The sequence below is a fragment of the Somniosus microcephalus genome, chromosome 8 (assembly GCF_052327205.1).
Source record: "Somniosus microcephalus isolate GS21.2 chromosome 8, FLI_Smic_1.0, whole genome shotgun sequence".
Taxonomy (NCBI): Eukaryota; Metazoa; Chordata; class Chondrichthyes; order Squaliformes; family Somniosidae; genus Somniosus; species Somniosus microcephalus.
In genome coordinates, this window is record NC_140994.1 from 60,934,461 (window position 1) to 60,954,350 (window position 19,890).

The 19,890-nt window shown below is 42.0% G+C and overlaps 1 protein-coding gene across 3 annotated transcripts in view; it reads left to right on the forward strand.

Annotated features, from left to right (window-relative positions):
* marchf5 (membrane-associated ring finger (C3HC4) 5) overlaps positions 1-19,890 on the forward strand; it is a 103,139-nt gene that overhangs the window by 55,821 nt on the left and 27,428 nt on the right. The gene's annotated exons all lie outside the window — the stretch shown is intronic.

A 19,890-nucleotide genomic window follows, 5' to 3' on the forward strand; every position in this document is an offset into this window, starting at 1 on the left:
TATAAAAATTCTGTGTGAACTGTTGAAATATGTTTGATTAGCAGCTCTATTTGAATTTAACACTAAATTATTCAAATTCATGGGTCCCATTAACTGTTTCAAATGTATTGATCAGCCTGTCTTTTTTTTAAATAAGAGTATCTGGAGCTTCAAAGTGACCATCTGTCTGGGACTTCTGATGAGAGTTAAGACAGATCATTTCTCCATAGTTGGTGATAAAAATAAATTAAGAAAATTGATTATGGTATAATTTAGCATAGAAATGATGAACTATTTATTTTTCTAACCCAATAAGGAGCTAGTTAAGCTTAACAACTACTGCACAAATATGTTGTTACTACTATTGACTTGTTGTATTAGTGTTTAATAAATGTCTATTTTAAATGTTGTTCAATAATGCCTAAGACAAGGACTAATGTAGTGTTATTCTGCCCACTTTTGAGGGCACGGGATAGAACCATTAGCTGAAATAATCTGAAAAGGGTTCTCCATTTGTTGCTCAGCCTTGTTCCAAATTTTGCCTAGGTATCTGGATAAGTGAAAATACTTTTGGAGGCTCGTGTATGAGACTAGTCTAGTCTGAAAAATGGAAGCCAAAAATATCAAGAGTTTAAAAAAAAACTTTTTTTTTTTTTAAAGAATCCTCCAAAATATGATGCTCTCCAGTGGGTGACTGGTTCTTTATCAACTGCTAGATTGAATCCCTTCCTCACCATGTTTAACTACTTGTTTATGATCAGTATGGTAGAAGTGATATTGCAATGGAAAAACATAAATAAATTCTGAGCTATCAGTGTTATTTGGATTTTTTGTTTAGACCTGAAAGTCCTTTCACATGAGTAACCATGTATTTTTTTTTCCACTGCTCCCTTTGGATAAGATGTTCCATCATGTTTTCTTTCACTTTCTTGGTCTTGTGCATTGTGCAGTGTCTGCAACAGGGAAGGTGCGCAGGTGGCCTAGTCCCATGTCATTGTCACTCTGTAACCAGCAACTAGGATGTATTGCAAGAACAGGAGCCTAGTAGTTCTCTGTTCTTGGAAGTAGCTGGCCTCCACTATGCACTTTCTCAGTGAAGTGACCGAAATTGGGAACTCACCAACATGAGAAATCAGTCATGTACCTATATTCTAGAACTCTACAACACCCAACTTTTCACTTTGATTCTTAAAAGTTTCCAAAATGCAGTTTGATGCTTTTGAGAGGCTGCTTATTCTGATTCTCCAATACAGGCTGAATTTTTCCAAAACTAGAAAAGCGATGGATTTGAATCCATCAGTATGAGGCATATTATTTCTTTCAGCATATCCCATTTAGTATATTCTTTCAGCCAGACGACTGGAAAATTATTGATGTGTCTTGCAGCTTCCTGAAACTGGACAACAAGGGCTAGGTTTTTATATTTTCTCTCAGCCACACACATCTTCACCTTAGTTTAATTTACATTTACAGTTCCTTTACACTTATTTTTGAGATAGACATTATCATTGATGTCTGAAATTTAGGAATGATCCAAAATTTTCAATTGTGTGATTACTGCATCAAAAGTGTTAGTATTGCCATGAAATAAAATTGTTCCAATCATTTGTACAGAAAAAAAAGTGCAGTCCCTTCTCCTGTGGTACCTGTATTCAGACTCAAGCCAGAACAATGAAAGTCTTTTTTTCCCCCTCAACTAGCTGTTGGTATTTTGCCTGAAGTGATTTATGGCCCTCTCAACTAGCAATTGCAGTTCTACAGTGCAGTAAACTACCAATAAACTATTGATCTCATTCAAAGTTGCAGTAGTGGATGAAGTGGAAAGTAGAAATATCCTGCTGATGCAGCAAGTGCTCCCCTGAGATTTAAAGTACATTGTTGAGCCAAAGTGGAGCTTTACACTGCATCTAACTTGTGCCGTATTTTTTTTCATGTCTCCGGATCATTAGTTCAGGGATGATTAGTCCAGACCTCTGAATTACTAGTCCAGTAACATACTACTGTACTTGGGAGTGCCTGACACTGACCATTGCATTCCTAAAGTGAGAAGTGTTCCATTCCAGGTAATTTTTTTTTTTTTAAGTGATGTTGGCTGAAAATAAGTGTTGACCAGGACTCTGGGAGAATTCCACAGCTTGTCTTCAAATAGTGCCATAGGATCGTTTATGTCTACCTGGGAGGGCAGACTTGGTTTAATGGCCCGGAATTTGCGGTCAGCGGCAAAGCGACGGCGCTCGCCGCTGTGCTTGAAGAAAGCTGCCCACAAAGATCTAGCGATCTCTGCTGTGAATTTCAGCTCTGCCAATGTTGGTTTGAATCTGCGCCAAATCAAGCGAATCTCCAGCATCCAGCAACAGTGATGTCATCAAGCAGGCTAAGCAGTCAATCATATTGAAGAATTCTCAGACAGCAAACCAGGAAGTAAAATGCACAGATTATAATTTTTTCCTAAATTTTACAGAGAGCGAAATAAAGATTGTGACATACACATAGGAGTAAGGTAGAAGCTGAAATATCATAAACTAACTCTTCTGATCATATGGAAAAATTTGACATTCCATAAATATAAAATTGATTGTTCAACAGTCAACACTCTTGTTAAAAACCCAGTTACAGCTCTTTCAGCAAGGTTTAACAGCAATATTCCAGCGTAATAGGGGAAGCTTTCGTCCTTCGGTGTGATATGAATTGATTGCTGGCTCCAGTGAGTTCCACAGCACAACCTGTGGAGGAGCAGGGAATGATTGACATCAACTTCTGGATTTCCCCATTTATCTGCGCTTGCGCTGACTCCAGAAGTTGCTGTCACTTTCAGAGGAGTAATGACAGCGAACACTGACAATTTCGCCATCATTACCACTACAAAATCCGAGCCAATGTCTCATCTGAAAGACAGCACCTTTGACTATGCAGCTCTCCCTCAGTACTGTACTGCATAGTGTCAGCCTAGATTGTGTACTCAAATCTCTGGAGTGGAATTTGAACTGGTGACCTTACTCAAGAGACAAGAGTGCTACAACTGAGCCAAGGCTAAAAAAATTCAAGTCAGTCAAAGACAACATGGTAAAGTAAAGAATAAATGTTGTATACCCTAACTTTATTCTTAAATAATGAATTGATTTCTTAAAGCAACCAGAGTGATGGATGTGATAATCAGGTCATCGTATTTGTCACTGTACCATGTGCAATGTCTGGGAGATGGGTTGAGGCTTCAGGCGGTGGCAACACACAACTGTGATCTACACAGCTCATTCACCTGGAAAAAGCTGACTCTTTGAATTTAATCAGTGCATCAATTTATATGGTCTAGTTGCAATTTAAACAGCTGTATCACAGCATTGAAGATGCACTGCATCGGAGTCACATTTTCAGATGTGTTGCATTTGGAAAAACTTGACCTGCAGTAGATGCTAGACTTACGATTATTTAGATAGGTCCTATTGCAGCTACAATACATTGTTTTGTGCAGAAAAAAGTTATATTGGAAGTGCGCTTCACTTATTACAGTTTGAAATGATTCTCTAGCTTAGAGGCACTTTGTGGCTGGCGCTGTATATAGACCAAAATAAGATTGGTTCATTTTTTTAAATCGGGAAGTGATGACTAATGATTTCAGCTATCATCTGCTGAATAATGCAGAGGTATTGTTTTTCCATTTAACAGGCCAGTGTAACTAGCCAATTATTATTATCCATTTGCTTTACTCCATGTAACATCAGTTAGTTAGCCAACCATGAGAATACCACTGCGAATGTGCTCCCTTCAAGCAGTTTGAGGCAAAACCACGTGGCCTTTTTTTGTACACTACTTTTAAGAGCACTTACAGGCAGTAGACGTCAGTCTACCCACAGAAATTATGGAAAGTACAGTAATGTAGTGGTTATTACTGGACCAATAATCCAGTGGCCTGAACTAATAATCCGAAGAATGTGAGTTGAAATTCCACCATGGCAGTTTGAGAATTTGAATTCAGTTTATTTTTTTGGGGGGGGATAAAAAAAAAAGCTGGTATCAGTAAAAAGTGACCATGAAGCTGTCTGATTGTTGTAAAAACCCAACTGCTTTACTAATGTCCTTTAGGGAAGGAAACTTACCATCCTTACCCGGTCTGGACTATATATGACTCCAGTCCATCATCAATGTGGTCGAGTTTTGACTGCCTTCTGAAGTGCCTTTTAGTAAGCCATTCGGTTATATCACCACCTTCTTGGGGCAAATAGGTATGGGCAATAAATGCTGATCAGGCTGTCCGATGTGAGAAGCAGAATAACGGGCATAATTGAACCAACATGTGGTAGCAGATCAGACCGGAGAAGAGTGAGGTATTGAATCATCCAAGCTATCTAGAAAAAGATCCGTTACTTCACTGGCACAGATCAAAGTGAATGAAAGCCACAATTAGACCAGGGATTGATTTTGGAGAAAATTAAGTTTCTTTGCCTGATTTTGATTTAGGTGGGTTGCACCAATCCTTTTGAATCTGTCTGAGAATCAATTTGGAGCTGGACTTGGACTCCTGGAAAGTTGGCGACAGGGACTTGGTGTGAATATTGGCATGATCATCCCTAAATGGAGAAGTATTTATGTTTTTTAGCTAATGCTGTATATGTATTCATTAAATTTGTGCTTTGAACCAATACCATTGTTTACCTGTTTGGGTAGGATTTGGCATTTTGTAGCACTGGTTTTAACCTGCTTGGCTTGAGTCCAGATGATCTCTCGATCTTTCGATTTGGAAGATGAGATGTTGATTTTTGCCTTGCAGCGAATTCTGTTCATTTGATCCCAGATTAAAGAAAACTGTTCCATTTTATATATCCATGGCAAGCAGTCTTTAAGTATCCTTTGTTCACAAAGCACTTGTATGGGATATATTTTTAAGTGGTACAGCCAGTGACCCTGAGCTGTGGACTTGTACTACAACTGCAAAGATTTCAAAAACATTGTCAAACAACATTGCTGCAAACAACTGGCTCTAATCAGTTTAAATACCTGAAGCATTGTTTTCCTTGAAGGGCGAGGTGCGAGAAATAATCGTTCAGTGGTGCAAGAACACATAGTAATCCAGACTCACAAGCGAAGGGTGCAAGCTGGGATATATTACTGGAGGAGGAAGCAGTGGTAGGGGTGGAGCAAGTAAATTAAGGGATTTGTAATCTAGACTGAGGAATTTGAAATCCATGTGTTGGGAGATTGAGATGCCAGTGGAGGTTGGCGAGGGCAGAGGTGATCAGTGAGTTGGACTTCATATGGGATAGGATGTGCAGGTGGCAAAGTTTTGGGTTATTTAGAGTTGGTGTACAGCGGAGCTTGAGAGGCCAACAAGGAAAGTCAAGCCTTGAGATGGTAGTCATGGATGAAGGTTTCAGTGGGGTTGAGGTACGGACAGAGACAGGTGATATTTAGGAGGTGTAAGTAGATGATTATGTTGATGCCTTTGTATGGTTTGAAGCTCCGCTCCGGGTCAGATGGGATACTGAAATTGTACCCTGTTGTCTTCCACCTGCGAAAGCAGCAGAGGAGAAGAATGGACTGGTGTTTTGGGACAAAGTTTCTGTGGAGAACGAAAGAGAAAGCTTCTTTATAACATTTGTATTTTTGATTAAGTTACATCTCTATCTCAACAGATGCCACTGATCTGCTAATTCCCTTGTTGTCTTCTTCCACCCCCCCCCCCCCCTCCCCAAACACCACCCCAACACCACCCCAAATGGAGGCACCACACAACAATACCATTTGACACTACTTTGCTATTTGGGATAGGAAGAGGAAATTGAAAAACACCGTAAGACTTCGTCCTGATATTCTGGGCAGTGATTCATAAGAAAGAGATGTGTTGCAACTAGCCTTAATTGTTAGTAAGCTTTCAAATATTTTCCATGTAATAGTATGTGGAGTGCCTTTTTGAATATATATTTAATTCTACCCAAACAAACAATATGACCTTGATACGTGCCAGCTTGTATTGCATCCTCCTTGTGGTTAATTGGTCCATATCAAGATTTAAATACCTTTAGAACCTGTCCTGCCTTCATCCATTCTTTGTTGCATGTAATTTATTATGATTTGAACAAATACAATGACCCCTCAATTTCTCCTACGACAGTGTAAGCCTGATTATCAAAATTAATGTTTGTCCTCCTCATACTTATTCCATATGATGCTTAAAAGTCCTCGATGATTTAAGGAAATTGACAAGTGTGTTCAAATTACTGTTACCAGGCAATCTCCAAATTTGACAAAGTTCCTTATGACATACACTCCTGGCCTGCCTCCCATGTTCTACCCTCCGTAAACTTGAGGTCATCCAAAGCTCTGCTGCCTGTGACTGAACTTGCACCAAGTCCCATTCACCCATCACCCTGTGCTCGCTGACCTACATTGGCTCCCAGTCAAGCAATGTCCCATTTTTAAAATTCTCATCGTTGTTTTCAAATACCTCCATGGCCTCTCCCCTCCCTATCTCATCCAGCCCCACAACCCCCCGAAATATCTGCGCTCCTCTAATTCTGACCTTGTGCTTCCCCGATTTTAATCACTCCACCATTGGTAGCTGTGCCTTCAGCTGCCAAGACCCTAAGCTCTGAAATTCCCTCCCTAAACCTCTCTGCTTTTCTACCTCCCTTTCCTCCTTTAAGATGCTTCTTAAAACCGACTTCTTTGACCAAGTCTGCCCGAATATCTGTATGTGGCTCGGTGTCACATTTTGTTTTATAATGCCCCTGTGAAGCGCCTTGGGACATTTTGCTGAATTAAAGGCACTATATAAATACAAGTTGTTGTAGTTGTTGTTGTTGTTGAAAGGCTGCTACATAAGCTTAAACCAAAAATTCAAAGTGAAGAAACAGATAAGAAATTGGCTGAAGGAAAGCAAACAGCAAGGTGATGTTTGAGTGTGAGGAGGAGGAAGTACTGAGTAGATGCCCCAGGGATCAATGCTGAGGTCCCTTGTGTTTCTAATTTATATCAATAATTGAGATTTAGAAGCTCAATCAAATTGGGGAAAAATGACATGAAACAAAGGGGATGATCAGTGAGAGGCAATTGTGCCTGATGAGGCAGCTAAACAGATGGATAATTGCTGAATGGCCAAAGCAGTGGTAGATGCTCTATCAATGATGCAGGTGAAGGCTAGAAATCTCAAAATTGGGTCTCCCTGACTGCCACCTAGGCCAGTTAACGTGCCTGTTTCTGCTGGTAGTGACCTTAAATGCATGCACAATGATTCGCAGTTGGTGCATCATGACAGCAGTTTCACCTGAAAGTGACGTAATGATGCGTCAACTGGGAATTCTAGAACCATAGAAGTTTATAGCACATGAGGAGACCACTTGGCCCATCATGTCAGTGATGGCTCTTAGCAGAAGCAGCCCAAAATTAATCCCTGCCCTGTTCTTTTCATAGTGCATGCACGCACAGTGGTCAAATTATCACTCAATCTGTGGAGACATAACGGGCCAGAAATTCGTGACCAAATGCGTGAGTACGGTCTGGGTACTCACGCATCTGGCCGTTGGAAATGCCGGCGTTCAGCATGCACAGCGCATGCGGGGAACGCCGGCATTTCCAGTCCTCGGAACAAAGGGGTTCATAGGCACAGCGCGTGCGACTGCACAGGCAGCGCTTGCGCAGTGAACTTCGTCGATTTCATTCATGGATTCAGTGAGGGTAAGTCCTTACAAGTTACACTTGAAAAAAGCATGTGTAAAGTTGTTCCAAGGCTGCGGAGGAAGATATATTTTATCGTGGAGCTTCTGAAAGGCAATATTTTTGTTTGGGAAAGGGAGGGAAGTTATTTTAAGAAATTTTAAGTAAGTTTAAAAAAAATTTTTTTAAACGGGTTTTCAGAACGGTAGGTAGAAGGAGCAATTGTGGCTGTGAATTGAATGTGAAAATGAGTGTTCTAAAATGAGTAATGTAACATTTCCAGCACTTTTAAGAAAGAAACTTTTCATCAGTAATAAGTAATTATGTATGTATGTCCGCATATATTCCTTTACGTATATGTATGTATGTTTTATACTCCTTTACTTATGTGTATGAATGTATGTTTTTAATTATGATTTTCCAATAAGTTACTTTCTCTGAAAGTCATAATTAAATAATACATTCATACACATAAGTAAAGGAATATATACATAACACGCAAAGGAATATATACAGACATACATACTTTCAGAAGCTCCACGATAAGAAATATCTTCCTCCGCAGCCTCTGGAGCAACTGTACCCATGCTTTTTTCATGTGTAAGTTGTAAGGACTTGACCTCACTGAAAGCATGAATGAAAGCGGCGAATTTTACTGCGCACGCGTTCTGCCTCTGAACCCCTTCGTTCAGAGGACAGGAAATGCCGGTTTTCCCCGCATGCGCTGTGCATGTTGAAAACCGGCATTTCCTCCGGCCAGACGTGTAAGTACCCCGACCGTACTCGCGCATTTGGAAGGGAATTACTGGGCCAACATTTTACATGTCAATAAAATGAAAAATTTAACAATTGCACGATTTGCCCCCTCGCATCTGCGACTGAGGGTCCAAGGAGGTGCATTGCACAAGAGGTCATCGTCGTACGTATCCTCACACTGTTCCCTTTGGGAAACTGTATGAAGTGGTGGAAGGATTTATGGCCGTGATTAACGCTCATTCCGTGACCGTAACCATCTTTGAACCAGCCATTAGGGTGATTAGTCCTATGGCGTGAGGGCTTTACGGGCTCCCACAACCCATCTGAGGGGGGGGGGGGGGGGCAGCCCACCCACACCCACACCCACGGACGCAAGTATCCCGCTGGATGTCCACCCAGAATTTATAGTTGGAGCTCCGACTCCACTTGCCGGGACTGTCTGGAGTGGGGTTCGAAACCCTACTCCTTCTGGCCCAGCGGCGGGGATGCTTACTGCTACGCAAAAGGCCCACTCCGCACAAAAGGTGACACCCATGCGTTTCCTGCGCCTTTTCCCTCCCCGTGACTGGAGCCCTATGCTGCCACTTGAAAGACCAAGCTATCATTTGCCCTTTTTGCGGCGCCTTTGACTTCTCATTACCAATGATGAGCAGGCACTGCGCCTCCACCTCCTTGAGGAGATTGCTGAGGTCATCATCAGTTCAATTGTGAGTTCTTTATATGCCGTGAATTGTGCTCATTCCAGCCATTTCACGTTGCTAATCGGATTGGGCCTTTGGCATAGCGGTAGGATCCCCGCCGCTGGGCCAGATCAGGGTAGGGTTTCGAACCCCGCTCCAGACAGTCCTGGCAAGTGGAGTCGGAGCTCCGGCTCTAAATTCTGGGTTGACATCCAGTGGGATATTTGCGTCCGTGGGTGTGGGTGGCCCCCCCCTCCTTGTATAGCTTGTGGGAGCCCGTAAAACCCTCCCGCCATAGGACTAACCGCCCTAATGGCTGGTTCAAAGATGGTTACGGTCACGGAATGAGCGTTAATCATGGCCATAAATCCTTCCACCACTTCATACAGTTCCCCAAAGGGAACAGTGTGAAGACACGTATGACGACGACATTGCTAAATAAATAAATGGAATTAAAAAAAATCTTTTAGGGCTTTTAAAAGTCTTTAAATTGCTTTAATTCTGTTTAAAACTACTTCAGATTCTTCAAAATAATGTAAACGTTTTTAAAAGTTTATAAAAGTTAGCAAAAGCTTCAAAAAACTTCCAAAAACCTATTTAAACTGCTGCTTTGCATGTAAAAATGCTTGGCAGCAACATTGGGGGCGTGTCCTGTTAAACTGAGACCTCAAGGGGCGTGTCTCAGTTGCACAGCGCGCTACAGGCTTCGCACTGGCTGCACTCCTGGGCGGCGTGACGTCAGACGCTGCCCGGGAGTCAACATTTTAAAACAACAATTCCAGGCGTCCCTGAAGCTCAACGGCCGGCGCGTTGGGTAAGTGCAGATCGGGGGCTTACACGCGCGGCAAGCCCCCGACTCGAATTTCTGGGCCATTATAGCAAAACCCACAGATGCAGCTGGTTTACAAGAAAATAGGCTGGACAGTTCACAAGTAAATGCAGTAGAATGGTGTCCCCAAGACCCAGGCTGCAATGCAAAACCAGCTTTGTTAGAGTTGGCACTTAAATGGGCCGTGTTACTGGAGTGTAGGATGCTGCATTGTGTTGCTAAATTGGAAGAGTACAAGACCTAGGGTTTGATGCTGAAACTGGACGTGCCCACCTTGAGTACTATGTCTAGGTTTGGTCACTGAGATACAGGAAAATATTCAAATCCCTGTCACTTGAAAATCAGCCTGATGGCTTCTCTGTACTGCTTCCAGACCTTGAAGTAGGAAAAGGAATAGAGAAATTTGGGCTTTTCATCTTTCAAAAGAATCAACTGAGAAGGGACCTTTTCTAAAGGCATATAAAATATTAAGTAACATTGACCACATAAATCCAGAGTTTCAAGCTATGCCACAAAAGTAGGACAAGGAACACCAGTTCACACTGGTGAAAGGAAATCTTAACCCTGTAAAGGGAGTCTAACACTTGGATAGATTCCAGGTATGGTAGTGGAGGCTAAAACCTTGCAGTCATTGGAGAGACAGTTGGATGCTGTGATGAAGCAACATGGATGAGCTAAGGTAGACCAAATGGCGTCCACACACACACATTTATTGTCATCTTCTGTATCTTCTAAACTGTAATATAAGACTGCTGCTTATATGAAAATAAAGACAATACAGCAAATTAATAACCATATTCTTAAAGCTCTGCTCAACATTTACAATCTCCAGTTGTGAAAAGGGATAAATATAGAGGTAACAGTTCTTCTGATTGCTGTGTGTAGTGACATCATAAATGTGATTAAGATTTCTTCAGTTCAGTATTTCTAATGAAAGTTTAATCTTTCAGGATGTGTTTGCAGTTTTGCCAGGATTACTGAACAAAATATTTTTTGAAGATGTATTTACAATGTTGCTACACATGGCATTTGGAGGAATTCTTTGAATTGTGCACTTGTTTTTCTACTAAGTACTGAAAAGCAGAAAAGATTCAGTATTAGCTTCTTGAGCTCTTTGTGACCCCTGCTGGATGGAATTAAATAACATTAATGCACCATGCAATTTCAAAATGTCCTTTGTATGGAGAGAGGTTCTATTTAGTTACTTGTAGTTCAACCACACATCTGTTCTTACTGGTTTTCATACCTTGTGATGCAAAGCCATACATATTTTTGAACACTATACCCAATGGACTTGAACAAGAATTGTTGGCTTTATTAATTTCATGTTTATTCATAGGTCTTTCTCTTGCTCTTTTCTCTTTAGCTCAAGCTAGGAATACCTGCCTTTGGCATGATCGTGTTCCTAAGTTAATGGATATTAGGGAAGTGAACCTTCAGAAGCAGTCGACATACCCTGACCCCTTGTTCCTTGTTTATTTGCTTTTAAAAAAAATAATTAACCACTGCTGAAACAGCACAGTGCAGGAAATGTGACCTTGTCTAGCATGTTATGGGTAAGTATAGTCAAACACTTGGGGCTGAATTTTGCTAGCGCTCAGAGTGCGGGTTTGGAGGCGGGTCCACTGTCAAAATTGAAATGATTGACAGCAGGTTGGGAACTCGCTCCGAACCCGCCTCCATGTAAGTTTCCAAAGCGTCGGGTCTGCGATTTCAGAACAGACCCGACACCAAGCAGCGGGGGTTGTATTTAAGATAGTTAAATGCTTGTTAACTACAATTTTGCCAGCCTATCTCTATTTTACCACTTTTTTTACGAGGTTCCCATCGCTCGTGGATCACGTCAGGTAATTAGGTCGGGTTCTCTATGTCTCCCCATTGCTGTGAATAGGTGACGGCTGCAAAAGTGGTATGAAAGCTACCATTTCACAGCTGGTCACTTTCCAATGTCAGAAGCTTGAGCTTTCAGGACTTGGAAGAAACTTTTGAGCTGTATGCAGTTTGGAAGTGTTTGGAGTAAACTCTCTATCCATTGTCACCTTCTTGGAGCAAGCACTCACCATTGACGGATCGCTTCTGTCATCTCAACTTCAGTTGCCATCTATTCCAGCAACATCGGTGCCCTTGGGGGAAAAAAAATCTCGCCTCCTCTGAATCCCTCCACCATCAACCCCAACATCACCAGGCACACCAACATCACCACCAACCACCTCCGCAATCACCTGATGCTGCACAGGACACAGGGCATCAGCACCCGACAACATTGCTGCCCGGGAGGCCAGCGATGGCATCACCATGGCCAGATTTACTTCACTTGATGCTGTATACCCTGGCTGCCACATGATGCGCCAGGTTGACACCACCCCACACCAACACTGTAAAGCATCCCTATAATATCCAAGCCATTTCATTCACACTCATTACAGTTGGGGGGGTGGGGGGGTGGAGGGGGAGAGAGTTATGTCTCAACATTCACTGGAACTCACTAAGACAATTCTAAAGGTTAGCACAGATCTGTCCAATAAGGTAAAGTGTTGAAAATAAAGATTTTAATGCTTGACAACACTAACAGAAACTTCACATGAACATTGGCTAAACCACTCCAGTGCCTACCCTTGTGTGTTGTTAGTTGGTATACTTGCAGTAAGTAGGATGAGGGTGAGCGTGAGGGCTGGCTAGTGAGATGGGAAAGTGATAATGTAGATAGAGAGGGATGGGTGGAGGTGCAAGGTAAGCTGGTGTGAGTAAAGATGTGCAGGGGTAGGGAAGGCAGAGTGGTGGTGGATGTAATGAGTGGCACAGTAGGATGAGGTTGAGTATGGCTTGGTAGTAGCATTTTGTGGTCTGCTCAGATCATTGAAAGGCTTGCACCATTGCAGCCTGGTCCTCCTGACGACATCCCAGCTTTTGCCCTCCTGTGGAATGTGCAACCATGCTGCGTTGGTGTCCTGGGGAGGACTCTTCCGCCTATGGGAAGGGAAGAGAACCTCCTTGTGTGCATATGGAGGGAGTCATGAGCGAGCCTGGGTGCAGCCGTCCGTCCGCCTTTGTGTAGTGCTTGTCAGTGTTTCCAGCACCTCAATGCTGCAGAACACTGAGCACAACTGTCAAAATGAATGTGGACATGGCCCCTTTTAATGAAACTGTTTGATGACGTGTCATCAAATGACATCATCAGACCCGCTTCCTTTTAATTGGCCGGGAAATGCGCAGGGCGGGCTTAACAAGCCTAACCTACGTAAAATTACTTGGAGAGAGTGGACTGGAGCCGGGACCGGGACCCGCCACCCACCTCTCCCGCCGCGATCCTGCCTCCGCTGGTGAAATCACGGCCTTAATGTGCCTAAATAGTTCACTAAAAACTTGTTTGCTTGGTTTAAGATATTTGTAGACTGTGTGCTTTAAAAAGAAAAGTATTTGATTTGTACATTAGTCTGTTTAATCATTGATTTGGGGAATAAATCTTCAGTACAATGTATTTAAATATTAATTTTTATCCAACATTTTCTGAGCTTTCGACCTACATAATGTTTGTCATTCCACAACTCGGAAGACAGCTAGCCAGTCTACTGCCAGTCCTCTACTAGCTATAACCAGCTGCAAGGAGACGGGTAGATTGACTCACCCTCTGATTTTTTTTTCCACTCTTGTGGAAAAGAACATAGTTTAAATTGCCTCTGACTAAATAACTCTGCTGAGATCAAAAGCTCAGTGTTGGCACTTTCCACTCCATTGTATAGCACATTAATACACTAATGTGCTATGCCATAGAGCTGTCTCGTTACAAAATATATGTTCGCTATAGCACTTTATTATTGTACAAAATGTTCCTTATCTTTGAATAGAAGGTATTTATGTGTGACATGTTAATTGAAAATTAGGCAAATGATTCAACACTATTGTATGTGCTTGGCATGGAAAGCAAAGGTCACGTTACTAAGATCTAGCTCAGGTATTGCAATCTCCATCTTCTATCAGCTGCTAGCAAAGGTTGTGACCTTGTGTTACTGCTTTGCTTCAGGTTTTTGTCTAAATTTGTGTAGCTGCACAGCTGTGTTTTTATATTTGTTTCCAGGATGTAGGCCATGCTGGCAAAGCCTTATTTATTGCCCATTCTAGTTGCTTTCTCCTTGAACAGCTGCAATCTTTGTGTTAATGGTGCTCCCACAATGGTGTTTGTGCCTTGCTCAAATGGACCTGCAGCCCCTGGATCTGTATTTAGCACCTTGACATTACTGAATTGGCCTTGAGATCCTGTCTGTGCACTTCTCATTTCATCCTGAAAATATAGTCATAGGATCATCAGCACTGCTAGTCTGTTTACCAATTTTTCCCCCCAGTTCCATCCTGTGAAGTGATGCTCAAAGGGCTTGGCAAGAAAAGGATTTTTTTTTTGTAGCAGCTTCAGTATTTCTCAACCATGCTGGGCCTTATTGTTGGTCTGTTAAATAGTTGCTTTCTATGACTTGCAGACAATATTGTTCACGTTGTTGATCACTTTTAGACCCAGTGTAAAGCAGTTTAGTCATCTTGGCACTGAATCTTGGAATAGAGGCTGCCTCACAAAGTTCTGAATTTGGCACTGAAGAATCAAGACTCTGCATGGAATAGCAAAATAGTTGGCAAATTCGTGATGGAAGATTATGGTGCAATCATTGCTTGAAATGAACTTTAAAAATAAATATATAAATTTTCTGCAAACCTTTCCTCCCACCTCGATGCTTTTTTAAATTATCCGGATGGTGCAGGCCAACCCACTGATGGATCCTGTCGGTGGAGCTCCTTCGTGAGCCATTTAATGAGGTATGCTGGAATGACGTGGAAAAGGATTCCTCCCAATCTAGTTCTCATGTGAACAACTGCAAGGGAAATGAGTGCCAGTTTTAGTCTAGACTGGTATTTGAATTTGGGTTACCCAGCTGGAAGTCTGATGCTTGAACATTGTAGCTATTGGAACGGTCTTGGTGCCCTTTATTGATTAAGGATTTTAAAAATTTATTGGCCCGGATTTTGCGGTTGGTAATAAAAGCAAACAAACGGCATTAGCCATTATTTACACTTTTGAAACTGACCGCAACTTCAGGATTTAGCGCATGCGCATCCTAACACCGAAATCCTGAAGTTGCGGTCAGTCATTCACTGCTCCGACACCGGCTGCGCTGTGCCCCCCCCACCCCCCATAGCTGGCAATCGGTGTAATTGGGGAAATCAGTAAAACTGACACAAACTTCAGCTTTTCCGCAGTAATATTGCTGTTAAATACCCTGTTAAAAGTTAGACCTTGTTGGATTAGGTGTAACTGGGATTTTAACAGTGTATTGACTGCTAAAGAAGCGATATGGCCTTGAAAAGCTAATTTTAATTTTGTGGAGTGTCGATTTTTTTAATTTTTACAAAAATTACAAAAAAATGATTTTTTAAAAACTTTGTGCTTATTTATTTCAGGTTTACATTTTCCCCATGTGAGAGCCCTAATCTTTGTTTTGCTGTCTCTAACATTTTATTGAAGTCAGAATAAAAGAGCTTTTCACTACCTGGTTCCCTGTCTGAGAATTCTGCATTGTGATTGGTTGCTTAGACAACTTGTTGACATCACAGCAGCTCACGCTGTGGAATTCCCACTGCACTGATCTCGACTGCACGTCGAAAAAGCTGAACTTCTCGCCACAGCGATCGTGAGATCTTTGTGGGAAGCTTTCTTCAGGGCTAGCGGCGAAAGCCTTTGCTTCGCCGCTGACCGCAAATTATTGGCCATTATATTCTACAGATGGGAGAAAAGGTCTATGCTCCATTACTGATATTCTGTGCTTATTTTTTGGATTGATCTGGTATATTAAAGTATAGCAGCTCTTGTCTTTTTACATAACCTGAAGGTCTGGCTTAAACCCTAGTAAATCCGATGCTGCTTTCGTCATGTTTGAGGATTGACTCTGACCCCATCTCTTTTTGGCAATGTATTTGTAGGGGTAAACTCTGCTATGGAGAAGGCTCCTGAATTTTGTAGCTTTGGACTGGAAGCAACCTTTGGCTGAAAATGCTGAATTATGGACAGTTTTATCTTGTGGATCTGTGATCACACTTGTTAAGAATTTGATTGAGGTTGCCGGCACTTCATCTCATCAGTCTAAGCTGGATTCAGATCCTGGCTCCAGAGATTAGAGGGCACTGTACTATTGTGTCGCTTAGCTCCTGAGTTTGCTACCTGTAATATAGAGGCAGGTGGCAGGCAAAATCTGGTCAATATTTCTCAACGGAGATATTAACTTGGCCTTCTCAGAAATAGTTGGTAACAGATGACTTAAACATTTTTTTTAAAGACTTATTTAATGTAGCCATCGTGGACTTGTTAAAGGCAAATCATGTTTGATAAATTTATCAGAGTCTTTTGAAGAACTGACTGACTGTAGAAATGGTGGGAATGCAATGGGTGCAGTGTATATGGATTTTCCGAATGCATTCGATAATGTGTCTTAAAGTAGGCTTGTTATAAAAATGTGGTGTGTGCTGTAAGAGCGAATGGAGCTGTATGGGTATAAAGTCAATTGATGGACAGGAAACATGAGAGCGGTTAATGTGTTTTGCTTATATTGAAGAGTTGGAAGTGATGTACCTCAGGGGTTAGTGTTGTGTCCATATTAGCTCTAGAGAGAGAGGGGGAAAGACATTTTGAGAACAAAAGTTTATGTATCCAGGATGAGAAAAAGCCTTTGGGCCCATATTGCTCACCTCTACCCTTTGTTTGATTTTATCCCATGCATCAACTGTCCAGGCCCCGCCCCCCATGCCCACTCTTGCTCAGAGAGACAAAAACAAGAAGACCAGCAGCCAATTCTGGAATCATCTTGACAAATATTCCTCACTGACCCCTTGTAGATGATCGAGAGGTATGATCGGGAGGTTCCAGATCCACTATTATCTAGAAATAATTTACTCTTCACTTTCATGTCCTTTCATATGCGGTGATCTCCACATTTCGCAGGAATCCATGTAACACCTTCATGAAGGACTGTAAGGTATCAGTCTCCGGAATCTTATTCCACAGATCAGTCACCCTCCAGGAACACAATGGCCCAGAAATTCGGGTCGGAGGCTTCCCGCGGGTGCAAGCCTCCGACCTGCACTTACCTAGCGCGCCGGCCGTTGTGCTGTGGGCCCGCGTGGGATTCCGATCCTGGGCCTCCTCCAACTGCCGGCGCGCAGTACTTGCATATCCCAGGGGCGCAGTTAGTTCGAAGCGTCCCCTGGGATCACGTGGGCCATGGAGAGCCAATGGTAGCAGGGAAATGCCCATTCATAAAATTGACAGGAAGAGCTGTCAAAACTATAAATACTATAAGCCCCAAAACATAACTAAAACTTCAAAAAAAAAATTAAAAATCACATTTTTAAAATAACTAAATTACATAAAATAACTTTTTTAAGCAATTATTTACATTTTTGAAAAAATTAATTACATTTTCTAACCAGGCTAAAAATAAACTTACCTTTTAAAGTATTTAAAAATAATAAACCTGTGGAAAAAATGTTTTAATTTTAATAAATTCCTTGCGCCTGCTTTTTAAAAGTGTAACTGCTGGAGACTTACCCTCCCGGAGAAACCTGGGGGGAAAAACGTAAGTTCCAGGTGCACGCGCTGCCTCTCTGGCGAACGCGTTCGACCTCTGAACCCCTTCCTTTAAGGGAACGGAAGTTCCGGTTTCCCGCGCATGCGCAGTGCATGCACGAAACCGGCACTTTCATTGGGCCTACGGGTGAGTACCCAGCACGTACTCACCCATGGAGACCCGAATTTCTGGGCAATTATCAAATTTTCTTTTTTTTATTCTATGGGATGTAGGTATCGCTGGCAAGGCCAGCATTTATTGCCCATCACTAATTGCCCTTGAGAAGGTGGTGCTGAGCCGCCTTGAACCGCTGTAGTCCGTGTGGTGAAGGTACTCCCACCGTGCTGTTAGGGAGGGAGTTCCAGGATTTTGTCCCAGCGACGATGAAGGAACGACGATATATTTCCAAGTCAGGATGGCGTGTAACTTGGAGGGGAACTTGCAGGTGATGCCACAGAATTGAAGGGTTTGGCAAATAGCCTTCAGGAAAGAAAGAACTTGCATTTATAAAGTGACTTTCACAGCCAATTAATTACTTTCTAAAGTGTAGTCACTGTTATCTAGGCAAATGCAGCAGACAGTTTATGTTGCAAGGTTGCAAACAGCAATGAGATAAATGACCAGTTACAGGAAACTCTCGATTTACCAGCACCTAAATAACCGGAAATCTCTGTTAACCTGCAAAATTCAGGAGTAGGTTCAGGTAAGTTTTACTTCATATTAGTGGCTGTTCCTGTATCTGTGGCCGTGTAACCGGGGTTCCTGCACCTGTTGCTAAGCAACAGGGACCCTGGATCGTGTGGCCAGGGTTCCTGCACCTGTTGCTAAGCAACAGGGAAGCCTGGATTTGTTGCTGTGTACGGAGCTCTCGTACCTTTTAACTATACCTCTCTCTAATCCGGACTTTTTGATAAACCGGCACCACGCCGGTCCCGTCAGATCCGGATTAAAAAAAAGTTTCCTGTAATATGTTTTGATGGTGTTTGATGAATGAATGTTGGCGAGGACACCAGCAGTACTCTCAGCTCCTATTTGAATAGTGCCATATGGATCTCTTAAGTCGACCTAAAGAGGCAAGAATCCACAGTTTAACAGCTCATCCAAAAGGAAGACAAAGAAGGGTTAGCAGAATGGGAACACAGGTGGCAGATGACGTAATTCATGAGGGAAAAACGTGGAAAGGCAGTATAAACTCAATTGAAATATACTGAAAGATAGAGGAACAGAATGAGCTAAAAAGCGTGCAAATACATAATTCCATGATATTGAAAATGCAGGTAGATAAAGCCATAAAAAGGCCAATAGCATTTTGGGTTTTTATAACTAGGGGCACAAGAGCAAAGGGATGCTAAATTTGTACATGACAGTGCTTAGGCCACAGTTAGAGTGCTGTGTGCAGTTTTAAATGCCCCATTAGAGAAAGGACATTAAAGCCATAGAGAATATACAGTGTAGATTCACCAGGATGATGCTTGGAATGGGATTTTATAGTTGAAGAGAGTCTTGAGATAATGGGACTATTACTATTGGTGCAGAGAATGATGAGAGATCTTCTAAATTATAAAGCATTTTGATGAGATGAATAAGGAAAGACTATTTCCTTTGGTTGGGAGTCAATGAAAAAGGATCAATTTCAAATCCTCAGTGAGGGGAGAGGAATTAGGAGCAATCTCTTTACGCAATGTTGTTGGAGCATGGAGTGCTTTATCACAGGGAGTAGTTGAGGCATCGACTATTGCATCTCTTAAGGGAACAGCAGATAAACATTTGAAGCAAATGAAGATATAGGAGTATGGGGGGGAGAGAGCAGGACAGTGGAATTAGTTTAAGACTGTCTCCTTCTGTGTTGCCAACTTCTGTGGTTCTGACTTTTAACTTTTTGGTGCAACAAAGTAAAATAGGTTTGACCAACATGTCATTTCAGGAGAAAAATGCAGGAATGTATCTTCAATGAGATTCTTTGGTGTTGGAATTTGTGACCTACTTGAACCGAAGTTATTGTCCTTTGTTTATAATATGCCCAAATAACGCAAACATAGCCTGAAAAGCATAGGGAACATCACACGAGATGGGATCATGGCTTGAATTGTGATGTTTGCTTTCATGCCAAAGAAAATCTAGACAGCCCAGTCAGAAACTGCACGGTCATGTGATGGCGAGAGGAATCGGGCTGATATTTTGCTTATTTGGAAGCATACCTCCTGTCATCAATATTGTGGGAAAGTGCACATGGTGTACTTTTAACCCTAGCCCTTTACAAATGGCTGTCGAAGGTGAAATATCCTAAAGAAGGGGATATTTGATGAGGAAAACTAATGAAATTTAATGTTTACTCGCTTGCGTTTTTAACTTGCTCTTTAAATCATCCTTGATTGCAGTGTAAATGTTCTACAAG